A 12,537-nucleotide genomic window follows, 5' to 3' on the forward strand; every position below is an offset into this window, starting at 1 on the left:
GAAACTGAACTTCAGCACTCTGCTTTGTCTCATTACCCTAAATTATGTTTGCGGTTGTCCTTCCCACAGTAATGTAGTAGGGAAGCAGAAAGAATACTTGCAAATGCACTTGAAACCTTTAAAAAACACCTAAGGCAGTATGGCACAAAATTGCTCAAGCAAACAGTGTGGTCTCCATAGACATCCTCTAGCTCAGAATATCAAAGCAGTGTGGATTATGGCATGGGGGGGGATGCAGACAAGAGCTAAAGTGACAATGCTTGGGGAGGCTGATTTGGCTTTTTTGAGTGCAGAAAAGTATGCTTTGGAGCTTCCTACCACTGTTTGTTGTGTTCCTGGTCTCGCTGCCAGGTGGCATGTGTCCAGATGTCCTGCGAGTACCACCAGACACCACCCCAAGTACCACTGCAGGTACACATAGCACTGGTTGAGAAACACTCAACCTGTGGTATGGGTTGAGTGGCATATGCTATATGCCAGTTCAATTTTCAGAACTTTCACTCTCATTGTTTAAAGAAATACTTCTCTAACACTTTCTCCTTACAGTATACCCAAATGTATGCATCAGACAGATATTTATAGGATACATCTTAAGCAAATGATTGGGAAAGCATCGCCAGCTGAACTTCTCCTTCCCATCCTGACCCAATATCAAGCCGAAAGATTAAGGTAAAGCGTGGGTGAGGTCTGGAGTTTGGAAATGATTAACTACCAGCTACATCAGAGGCGTTCAAAAGGCCTTCAAAACACAGGCTGGAGGCTACATCTGACCCGCCACAAGATTTTATATAGCCCACAGCAACATAAAATATTTTTTTCCCCAACCACGCGGTCAGACAGTTAATATATCCCCACCTTTGGAAAGTGGGGATGAGTGAGGGGAGGGACGGGAAGGAAGGAGTTAACTGTGCTTATGAGATTTTAGGATGGGGAAGGAAGTTCTGCATGTGGGAGAGAGTGTGGCAAGGGAGAGGAGGAGAGAGTCCTGCCAATTGCCTGCTTGTGTATGAGAGAAAGAAAGAGCAAATAATGCCTTTACTGTTCAGGCCAAAAAGTGTCCTGTCAGCGCAGGCAACGCAGGGAGAGTTGCCTTGGGGCACTGCAGGCAGATAAACTGTGGCAGGGAAGTCTCAAGGAGCAGCCTGAAAAGGGACTTCCAGCCAGCCAGTGGCCCTGGGTGCACTCCTACTTGCACTCCTACAGTGCTAGCTTGCTTTTTACCTCTACCCGCCTTCTGGCTTGCTTGCTCACTTGCTTGCTCTCACCCACAGCCTCAGGCTTCTCTGGCTACCCAGTCAATGAGCACAGCCACCTCTTTCTTACAATACAGCATGAGCTTCAAAAAGGAAGGTTCCACTTTGCAAAAATGCAAGCGGAGTCACGTCTGGCCTCTGTTCTATCTGCTTCTTTTCCTCATGCTCAAGGTAGTATTTCTTCTCCCACACTGCCATTGCTGCTGCTATCTTTCTCCCCTGGCCACATGGCACACCTGAAGCCCATTTGCAGCACATGAGTGTGCTGCAGCACAGCGGTTCAAAACTGCTGGTGTAAAATACAGGATGTGGCTCTCGTACTGAAAGGTCTGGAGGCGCCTGAACTACACAGACAAAACAGACAGGAAATAATAGCATTTTGGGGAGGAGGAGCCAACAGTGGTCGAACAGACATGTCCTCAGGAGATCCTGGGAGAAAGTTTGTTTTCCCCCAAATACTGCAGGTCTGAAGAGGACCTGAAGATCTTTGTTAGGAGAGACAAGATCTTCATCGGTGCAGGTATCTGGGAAACTGAAAGCCCCACTGGAGGTGGGGCTTTCATCTCAGAGAAATCTAACCATTTGTGACAGTATTGGGGGAGGTGCAGTGATCTGCAATCAAGCTGCTGGCTCCGTGCTGAGATGCCATATGGAAGAATTAAAAAAAAAGTGTGAAGTGTAAAGTTTAAGCTGGAAATTTAAGATAAGTAAGTGTTAATATTACCCCCGGCTCTGATTGACTGATTTGGCTAAAAGCCCTGGATATATTGGAGGCGTTAATGAGAGACTTTTTAAGGAGGTTGAAAGTGCTCTTTTCTCTGTCAAGGAATAAATTGGTGGTGGATTATAATTACAACTATAACTTGGGTGTGAACTAAAATCCAGAATTATTCTTGGACATAATTGGATATAAATATAATTCTCATTAGATTTGAAAGAGCTTTGTTTTCTCTGCACCAGAGACGGTGAGACTTTTTTGTTTTGTCTCTCTCTCTCTCTATTAACCGCACTGGACTGTTATCTGCAAGAGGTATGTAAGGAATGTGGATGGCAGAGTAGTAATGACATGGTGGAAGTAAGGAGAATAATACACTGTGGACATCTAGTGGACTAGAGAGAAATTGCAAAATGGATTCTGTTCAAGAAATGTGGATACAGAAAATCTTGATTAATACGGAGAGATTGCTTGTTATGGAGCAACAACAGCTGTGTTGGTCCTTGTAGATTCAAGCCAGTCTGGAGACTCTTCCCCAACAGATAGATGTGTGTAAGGAACAACTGGAAGATGTGAAGAAATAAGCAGAAGATAAACAAGGGAGTGAAAAAGCGGACAAGGAGGAAAATCAACAGAATGATCAACAGGACAAAGAAGAGGTGCTGATGGAGATCAAGAAAGATCAGATGGACAGAGTGCACAAATCACAAAATTTGTTGGAACAAGAAGGAGAAAATATATCCCAGTTAACTGGAAGAATGAACACATCCTATATAAGAAAGTATGGATCTATCAGATTCTGTTATAGAGATAAATTATTAAAGATATTACAGGAGAAAAAAATGGAAAGTAAGAAAGAAAAAGAACCCTGAGGGGTAATCTGAGGGTTAAAGAAAATTGGAGGATTTGTTCAGCTAATAACAATGGCCCAAATTTATTTGAAGGGGCAAAAAAAGAATAAGTATGAAATTGATAAATATGAATTAGAATGTATTAAAAAAATATAGCTGGGAATGTAAACGTGTGGAAGAATTGTTTTATATGTGGTTATTATGTCAAAGAAAAAAGTGTAATTAGATTGGAGTTGATATAGCTGAGGTGATAATTTTGGTAATTAGATTATTTTGTTTTAATATTAATGAGCAATTGAAGTTAGTTTATGCTTGGTAGAAAGTGAATATTTAGAAAATATACTATAGGGCATTAGGGAAAATTTATTGTATATTATATAAATAAATGGATAAATCAATAAGAGGTAGAAATAGATGAGTAAGTAGATTAGGAGATATAGTATGATTAATTAGTAATGGTATATGGTATTTAGCACTCCTAAATGTATGTTATATGTTTGTATGTCTGTGTGTGTTAATTAAAAAAATAAATAAATAAAAAGGAAATAATAGCATTTTTTTAAAAAAAAAATCCTTTGAAGGTCTACTTTCAAAGTGTTGTATCTCAGTAATTTCTCAACTGATATACATTAAATTGGAGAGGAGGAGGAATTTGGCATCTTGTTCTTTTGTACTACATTTCAGGAAGATTGGTCAAATGGCTTTGATTTTATGAACAAAACACCTTTCTAAGTACAGTTATCTTCCAGCCATCAGGCAGGCACCATTTATATTGACTTTGTCTAGGAGCAGTGCTGCCACCCTCAGCCTTCACTCACTGATTCCGCCTGGAGAATTTGTCATTCCCGCCCCCCCCCCCAATGCATAGCAAATGTGTCCCCTACCAGGGTCACCTGGACAAACCCACAGCTAGCACTACAGCCACTGGATGAGCCACAGACAGTGACTCCTTCATAAGCAGTTAACACGACGAACGCTGGAGTTGCCCTACTGGTAACTCTTGGAATGGCACTTCAGTCAACGTTGCAGGACTAGCCCAAGGGAAGCCAATTGGGGAGGGACCCTGGGTCAAGGTAGATGAGGCCAGCGGAGAGGTGGTGTGGGGAGCCCAGACTGGGGCCATGGCTACTTCCCAGGGGTCAGTTGCGAGGGTTTTACCCCTCTCCACAGTGAGGATCCCCTAAAGGAAGTGCGAGATGGGCCTGTTCTCGGCTTCACCACCCCGGGTTGCAGGGTTCCTGGAGATGCATCTCCCGGTTGGGGTCTCCCTCATGGACCCCTTCAAGCAGGCTTCAGTGTGAGGTAAGGTGGGCAGGGAGCTCCCAAGCTCCCTGGGACGCCACCAAGGTGTTGCAGCTGCGCTCAGCCTAGCCACCTCTTGCCTCAGCCTCTTGGCCTCTTATGAAGCTCCAGGCCAGGCCAGGGAGCCCCGAACCTTCTGGCCACCCAGGAGGCCTCACTTTTTCCAGGTGCCTGAGGTCTCGCAAGACCTTGGTCAGCTCATTGTTTGGCCAGGTATGGCTGCGGGGAGCAACTGTGTCAAGCCACAGCCCCAGCCCAGCCGCTCCATGGCTTCTGCAGCACTGTGGAGGCCCAGTGCACCTGTGCATCCTGCTGCAGCACCGCTACAGGTCCTGCCGGTGGCCTCCTCGCAGGTAAAGAAGCAGTGCGGGCTCAGCGGGCCTGGCGGCATGTCTGCCAGGGCACACAGCACACCAAGTGACAAGGGGAAAAGCAAGCTGAAAACATTTTAAAGTAAACTCTCAGTACCAGTGAGAGTGACAGTGCCCAATGCACCTATCTGGGACCATAGGAGCAGGTGGGGGGTACCTCTGTGCTCAGAGTGGGAAAGGCAATTTGTTAGCTTCTAGAAACAGATTAGTACCAGTTAAAAATTGAATTTGATTTTCTGTTTCTCCATGAGGAGAGATTTTCTTCAAAGAATTGCAACAGGTAAAATTGCTACTTACAATGAAGTATCGTAGTATGATCATGAAAGCCCAAATGTCTGAATGTGTCTTTGTGACAAATTTCCCTATACATACAAAACTAAAGGAATGTTAAAAATTTTCTCTTTGTTTATTTTTTTATAGTCATTTTTTACTTAACATGAAGAACAGTCAATCATAACGATTCTTCACTATCTTGAAATAGTATTACTATTTCATCCACCTGAATGAATGAGATCGCAGACAGGAAGGCAGAGGGGCAACCTGGCATACTTAAACAACTTGTCCTATTGCTCAGCTTTACACCTGCCTTAAGCATCCTTTCCTGATTTTCTTCTTCTTTATTGATATAAGAATGTCTGATAAACAGAGGTTGGGGGTTCTGGCACCCAGGACAACCCCCCTTTTCTGCCCCCACGCCCCTGACCCGGAAGTAATTGCGGTGATGTCATTGTCACTGTAATTACTTCCTTGGGGCTGCCTCCTCCATTCCCCCTTTGAGAAAAAAGGGAATGGAGGAGACAGCCCAGGCTTCGAGGAGCCTTCTGAGTTCCTTCTGAGGGGCACAAAAGGCTGCCAGATCACAGTGCTTTGGGGTTGCTCAAAAGCAGCGCCCAGGAGGCAAGCGCCACCCACTTCTCCCACCTACTGGAAGTGGCGCTTGCCTATCTTGGGTGCCACTTCTGAGCGCCCCCAAAGCATTCCGATCAGGTAGCCTTGGTGCCTTTCAGAAGGGACGTGCAAGGCTCCTCAGAGCCTGATAAATGGTGCACGTCTCCTCCGAAATCAGAGGAGGCGTGTATTGCTTTTCACTGCCCAGAGGTCTGCTCCCTCCCTTTGTGTTAAAGGGGAGAAGAGCAGAGGTAGCGCTCAGTCATGGTCAAGTTCCACAGCTGAGTACCGTCCCCACTCTCCTCCCCTTTATCGCAAGGGAGGGGGAAGACTTCAGGGTGGCACGTGGTTCCCGCCTGCATTTGAGGGCCCCCTTTCTTCTGCTTTCACAAGAGGGGAGAAGCGACTCTCAGAGCAGTGCAGAACGACGCTGAGAGTAGCTGCGCTCTTGCAGCCATTCTTGGCACAGTTCTTGGCATATGAGGGGGACGTGAGGGTGCGCTTTGCAGCAGCGCTCCCTCAGCGCAGCACCTGGGGCATTTGCCCCGCTTGCCTCCCTCTAGGTATGCCTTTGCTGATAAAGGCTGTGATCCCATTCACACTCACCTGGGAGCAAGTCCCATTATATATAGTGGGGTCTACTTCTGAGTAGACATGCCTAGGATTGAGCTGAAAGTCTTCACTCCCTCTTATTGCTAGCATTTCCTGGTTCAACAGAGAAACATATCTTGTACTTTTAATTATTGTGAAGCACCAGATTGTGAGTGAGGGTGTTGGATTTGGATAAGAAGGGCTTTAAATCACTGAACAGCCCTAAAGCCCAATCTTATTGAGGGCTTACAGTAGCGGGTCTAACAGCCCAATCCTATGCATGTCTATTCAGAAGTGCCATTAGAGTCAATGGGGCTTACTTCCAGGAAAGTGTGGACAGGATTGGGCTGTAAATGGGGTATATATAAATGAATTGGAACCGGTTACATCAGTAGTGTTGCTAGGGGGTTTGGGCCACACCAGGTGAGGTGCACAGGGGTGACACCACTACTGACCAAAATTTTTAAAATCTTGGAATCATGTTAGATATCATTTGATGTGTAATTTCATGCAGGACCCAGTGAAACAAAGCGTGTTGAAACATCTCTATTCTACCAAAAGTTATAGCCAAAAAACCAGGGGGTGAGACAAAGGTGCATCACCACGCCCACCACCCGCTCACTGCATCAGAAGCGGTCCATCATGGGGATGATGTGCTAGCCTCCTGCATCTGGTGACAGAAACCCTAGAGATGCCAGTGAGCTGTACCTCTTTTTCAGCTGAATGTATCTCATTCTGTATGGTTGAGGGCTGGTGCTAAGCTACTGGGATCCCTGGGCCCCCATGGCATATGCCAAATAATGAGGATTCAGAGGTTGACCTGACTGGATGGGTCCTCTGATGGGCTTGGTTCCACGGCCAATGCTGGACTTGGTCAAGTCCATGGTTATTATGTTAGTTTCTTAGAGGAAGGGTGGGATACTAGTACGAATGCAGCCATCGCCACCTGAGAACCTCACAAACTGGAGCCCATGGGCTCTTGACCTGAATTACCCATTCACATAAAATGAACATATGGGTATGCATGAGCAAAAATAATTCACAGAACTTGTCAGTTTTCTGATAATGGAAATGTGTGATTCACACTTGGAAATAATTGTAGGTATGTGTACTGCCTAAGATAAGAATATGTCATACAATCCTCTCAATTTGAAGCAGCCATTCAGCAAAATGTCATTTTTTTCCTATTGTGTGTTTTAATGCTTTAATAATGAATCACGAACATTCAAAGACACATCTCATGTGCATCCACAGGGCCTAGTGTATTTACATGAATAATCAACCCCTGGCGACTGAGGACTGCACGTTCTCGTTAATAAAAATGGTGATCTGCTCCCCACCCCCCGAACATGCAGCTTTCAGGAAATATTTATAAGAGCTGCAGTGGTGTTCTGAAAGCAGCTGCCTCCTCCTTGTGATTTTTCATTGCTCACTTATGAATATCCTGATGGGACCCACTTCAGAAAGGAGAGAGCCTTGAGAAGGTACAAATCACACCACCTTTAGGGTAATTCATTCAACTTAGACATTTGAACAATCACATGAAGAATATTTGTATTATAAGCAAAGCAGCATGTGCCATGCCAACATAAAAATATAATGACATTCCCACATGAAGAAGCTCTTTGAAATGGATTTTTGAAGATGCATCACTGTTAATCAAGGTGTCTTTTTAATCCATCATGCAGAGGCTGTCTGTGTACCTGTTCAAAGTTTCAAAAAAGAGAGAGGAAGGGAGATTCTTTACCCTTTGGGAATTATCAATGTAGCTCTTTGGATCCAGGCATATGTGTCTGTGTGGTCATCAAGCTGCTGAAGAAAGATCAGGACAAGTGCCACTACAGCAGTATTAAGAAACTTGCTCTGCAGAAATAATTAGATTCTAATACACACAAGTGGAAGATTGAAAAGGGAAATGGCTGCCACTTTTGCTTTGGTTACTTGCAGTTGAGATATCAACAATGCACCAATTTCTTCTCATTAAAATTGTGTTTCTTTGCAAGCGTTGTGAATTAGCCCCGCACCTGAGACAGCCAAATTCCATTCCTCTGCTTAAATGTCAATGATGACAGAAAATGGATGAAAATTGATTAGCGTCACCAAATACTGATTTATCCTGTTTCTCTAATGTACTGCTACTGTTTAATGTAGCTAGGACTTCTGAAGATTTCAGTGCATTAATTTTTGTAAGGGTGGAGAGTGACAGCTGAAAAGTGCCAGTGTGATCAAGGGAATCACTGTAGAAGAACTGCTACTGGGTACCTGGAAAATCCGGTTCACACATCACTATTCTCCAATAGAATATGCATTCCTGCCAACTGTTAGGGTACATTGTATGAACTGGCCACAATTGGCAATGTTTAGATTACAGAACTTCTGACTGTGTTACCAATGGAATGTTAGATGTCAAATTCACATCCTGCTATTTTGGAGAGCATTTGATAGCAGCAGTAACCAGCTGTAATTTTTAGGTCCCTCTCCATTGCTTTATTGCAGCTGGTGCTGGCAATACATTGTTATTTTTATTTGGCTTTGATACATTCTGTTTCAGATGGAAATCAATCAATCAATCAATCAATCAATCAATCAATCAATCAATCAATCAATCTATCTATCTATCTATCTATCCATCCATCCATCCATCCATCCATCCATCCACCTACCTAACTACCTACCTACCTACCTACCTATCTATCTATCTGCCTAAGCCTATTGTCTGGACGTTGTACTACCAGGTATGCCAGCGCAAAGATGCCCCCTCCAACAGCTGCAGCGGGAAAGCCACATGCCACCAGCAGTGCAGTGCAGATAGGAAACCGGCGCAACCAGCCAGTGGAGAGGAGGGAAAGCAGGGCAGTATGATTCAGAAGTAGTGGCCTCTGAATCCAGGTTCATACATACCCCCGGTGGCTCCAGAGCTATGCTAGCAACAAAGCTGGTGTAGCTCTGAGGAGTCCCATAGGAGACTAAGTGGCAGCTGACACTTAGGTAAGTTTGACCCTTCCCACCCCTCTTGACCGACCTCTTGATAGGGATGCATGTTGAATGCAGCAGACATCAGGCCAGTGGCCCTTCATCCGACACACTGCCTCCACATAGGATTGGGCCATTAAATAATTTAAAAAAAACTAAGAACCAATGGAAAACAAAATTCTTCCAAGGACTTTGGGACCACATTCACCCAAGTTTAGCTCTTCCCAACGTTTCACCCTTAAAAAACCAATGCCTTTTCCCATGTGGCAGGGCATGTAGGTTTCTTCCCCATCAGTTATCAGCCTGCCCTTTGGATGAACATATAAAGCTGCTTTATTCTGAGGCAGCTGACCAGCTCATCTAAGCTCCACATTGTGTCTCTATACCGACTAGTGGCAGTTTTCCAGTGCCAACCCAAGTCCTCCTGGCATATGAGGCAATATAGCACTTTGTTGTTCCCCCTTTACTCAGTGGCACACCAGTCTCTGCCACTCTTCCTGCTCCTGCAGTTCAGAAAAAGGAAAGAAAACTCTTCCTCTTTTGCTTTGTTACTTTTCAAAGACAGGGAGCAGAAAGAGTGGCAAAGGTGGGCTGGCACACAGAAGCAGGTGATGGACAACCCTTCCAATCTGCCACCTGAGAAGACTACCTCAGTTGGCATCAAGGTTGTGTTGGCTCCGAAGGCAGCTGCCTTTCCCAGAATTCCCTGTAGATTCCAAGGATTGACCCTGAGACCTTCTGAATACAAAGCAGGTGCTTTACAGCTGCAGCCCCTAACCAGAGCCATAACTGAGGTGCAAATCACTTACCAAAGGCCACACCATCCCTTCTGACCACATGACTGAGCTGTGTCATTGACATGCACACTTATGCAGCACAGGCTCCTGGGAGCATATGTGGAGGTGGCCTAAGTTGAACTGAAAGAGGATACAGTTTTACTAAGGGTGCCCATCTGGAGTTTTACTGAGCTATCCAAACTGATTTATATTCCTTAGTGTAAATCTCTGTGAAGCCAAGGCTTTAACATACAAAGAGTGGAATTATGAAGCACTGAAGATGGGAATGTAGCCCATAAAAGAACATACCTTGGGGCACTCAAATTAAATTAAACAATGATCTTCTTTCTGTTCAGAATACCTGCGTGACTAGTAGTGTAATACAAATCTCTCCTTTATCCAAAACTCAACTTTATGAGAGAGCCTTAGGCCTGTGCTGCTGATAAAAACAGTTGATGAAGCTTATACAGGTCAGGTATTTTTTTTTAACTGCTTAATATGCAAAACTTATTAGCGGCAAAAAAACAGATGGGCATTTACATTTGCAAAATCAACAAATGCAAACCACTCCGAAATGGCTTTGCTTAATCAGGTTAAAGGATCTTAATGGTTGGGGTTAAACAACAAGAAACAAACAAACAATACTATAGTAATTACAGTATAATTTATGCCTTGCTACTCTGAAAATATATCCTACTTTGGTTATCTCCTTTTGCTAATGATTGTTTATTGCAATCATAATTCTGAATTTGCAACATAGTTTTAATCCAGGGAAATAAGTGGATGGTCCCGAAGGCTGGGAAAGATTTACTATAGCAGAGAAATCCTCTAATTTGGCTTTCGGTATTACCGGTACTTTAACTATCCTGAACCAAACTGTATCCAGCTTGTGGACGCTATATATTCAGTTAATCAGTTCAGAAGCAAGTAGTCAAAATCACTGTAGAATGTATTATGTGATTCCCAGGACAAAAAACTACTCTTGGTTCTGATTCCTACTCTTGGTCCTTTATTTATTGGTCCTACTCTACCCTCCAATATTATTGATGTTTATAAGACTGCCTGATGCTGCTTATTTACAATGCCCATTCATTATTACAGAATATAACCACCTCCACAAAATGTCATTCTTATCCATGTCTCAGATTTACACAGAACATAATAAACATATTATATATTTCAAAACCTTCAACCAGTTATTTTTAAAAAAGTTTGACGGCCTGCACTATGAGGAAACTAGCACGCAGAGTGTTCTTATTCAAAGACTACAATATGTCATCACCATTATGCCATCTCAATATGTATTTAAGGCGTTGCAACTTAAAGCAGGAGGTGTGGTTCTCCTTGGGCAGGAGGTGTGGTCTAGTAGTTGAGCTGTTGCACTGTCCAAGGAGCTAAGCAGGAGCATCTCAGGTTGTGCCCTTGGCGGGGAGATCCAAAGCCAAGCTGACAAAGTCCTATTACCCCTTAGGAGAGGACAGAGTTGCTGATAAGCCACCGGTGGTGAGGGTGTGAGTGGAGAGGTCAGCTGGCAGGAATGATTAAGAACATGCGAATCTGCCTGGGCTTGATTGACAGTTGCCTGTAGAAGCTCTAAAGAGATATCTGGTGGACTGAGGGTTCCAGGTTCCTCACAGAACAATATTGTAAAAAACCCAGTTGAAAAATGGTTTAAGATTCAACTGCCTATGTAAACTGCCTTGAATGCTGTGTAAAAAAACAGAGTAAGGTGGTATATAAAAACTTAAATCTAAGTAAATAAATATCCTGGTCAAGCCCATCCAGGGAGGGGCAGGAACACTGAAACAATGTATAACATTTAAATCCTGTCCCTCCTCTATAGCACAGTGGTCTTGTGATGGCCACATTTTATGAGATGGGCAGCCCAATCCTACAGGTTGTGTGGACTGCAAAGTATTCAATGCAGATTAAGAGGTTGGAGGACTATTCAGAGTAAAGGGACATTCAGACCCTTATACTGGGTAAAGCCCCAGCCTTCCCAATGGGGCTTCTTGGATCTACACAAGTGGTATCACTGCTGCAAAGTCGGAAAGTCCTGTGTAACGCCAGTAGGCCCAAGAAAGGGCGTAGCATATTGCAGAGGCGTCCTCCACTGATGCATTCCCCTCATGGGCTTGTCCCACCCCCAGTAACATCCTCCCACACCCCAAAACACACCCTCCCCGCCTCCAGAACATTCTCCCACCACCCCTCCCAGTCCCTGAGCTGCTTGGTGCCTTACTTACCTCTGCCGGTGCCTCGGGCTTGGATTCAGCACTGGCGGACCAGCACAGGCCTTCCAGCTGGTGCTGCTGGTTCATAAGTAATCTCAAATGTGTTTTACAGCACATTTGAAACACTCTAGGGTGGCTGTGCTGGCACCTAAGGATTGCGCTCTCTAACTGTGTACTGTGCCTTATCATCCAGGTATAACCTAGTTATCCATGGATATATTTTCATTCGCAGTTTTATCTCAACGCAATGAAAAGGGCCCTTTAAATTAAAGGAAAAACGTCCCTTTACTCAGCCTCGCTTACCATTGTAATGCAGCAGAACGGCAACAAGCAGGCAATCAAGCCTAGTTTCAGCTGCAATAGGCAATGCACAAAAGAATGCAAAGTGGAAGTGATGATCACCTCCACTTTGCATTCTTTCACTGCTCCTGGGGAAGGGTGGGGTTGCTTGTCACAGCTTGAAACTAAGCTGTTGATTGATTGATTGCCTGCCTGCTGCCACTTTCCCACATTACAATTGTAAGCGAGGCTATTTTCAAACCACTAAATAAAGGGTTTTTTTAAAAAATTGATTTCATTTAAC

At 44.3% G+C, this 12,537-nt stretch overlaps 1 protein-coding gene across 3 annotated transcripts in view; it reads right to left on the reverse strand.

Annotated features, from left to right (window-relative positions):
• The window catches only part of DPYD (dihydropyrimidine dehydrogenase), a 533,115-nt gene that overhangs the window by 121,755 nt on the left and 398,823 nt on the right, over positions 1-12,537 (reverse strand). The gene's annotated exons all lie outside the window — the stretch shown is intronic.

This window comes from Tiliqua scincoides, chromosome 4 (genome assembly GCF_035046505.1).
Source record: "Tiliqua scincoides isolate rTilSci1 chromosome 4, rTilSci1.hap2, whole genome shotgun sequence".
NCBI lineage: Eukaryota > Metazoa > Chordata > Lepidosauria > Squamata > Scincidae > Tiliqua > Tiliqua scincoides.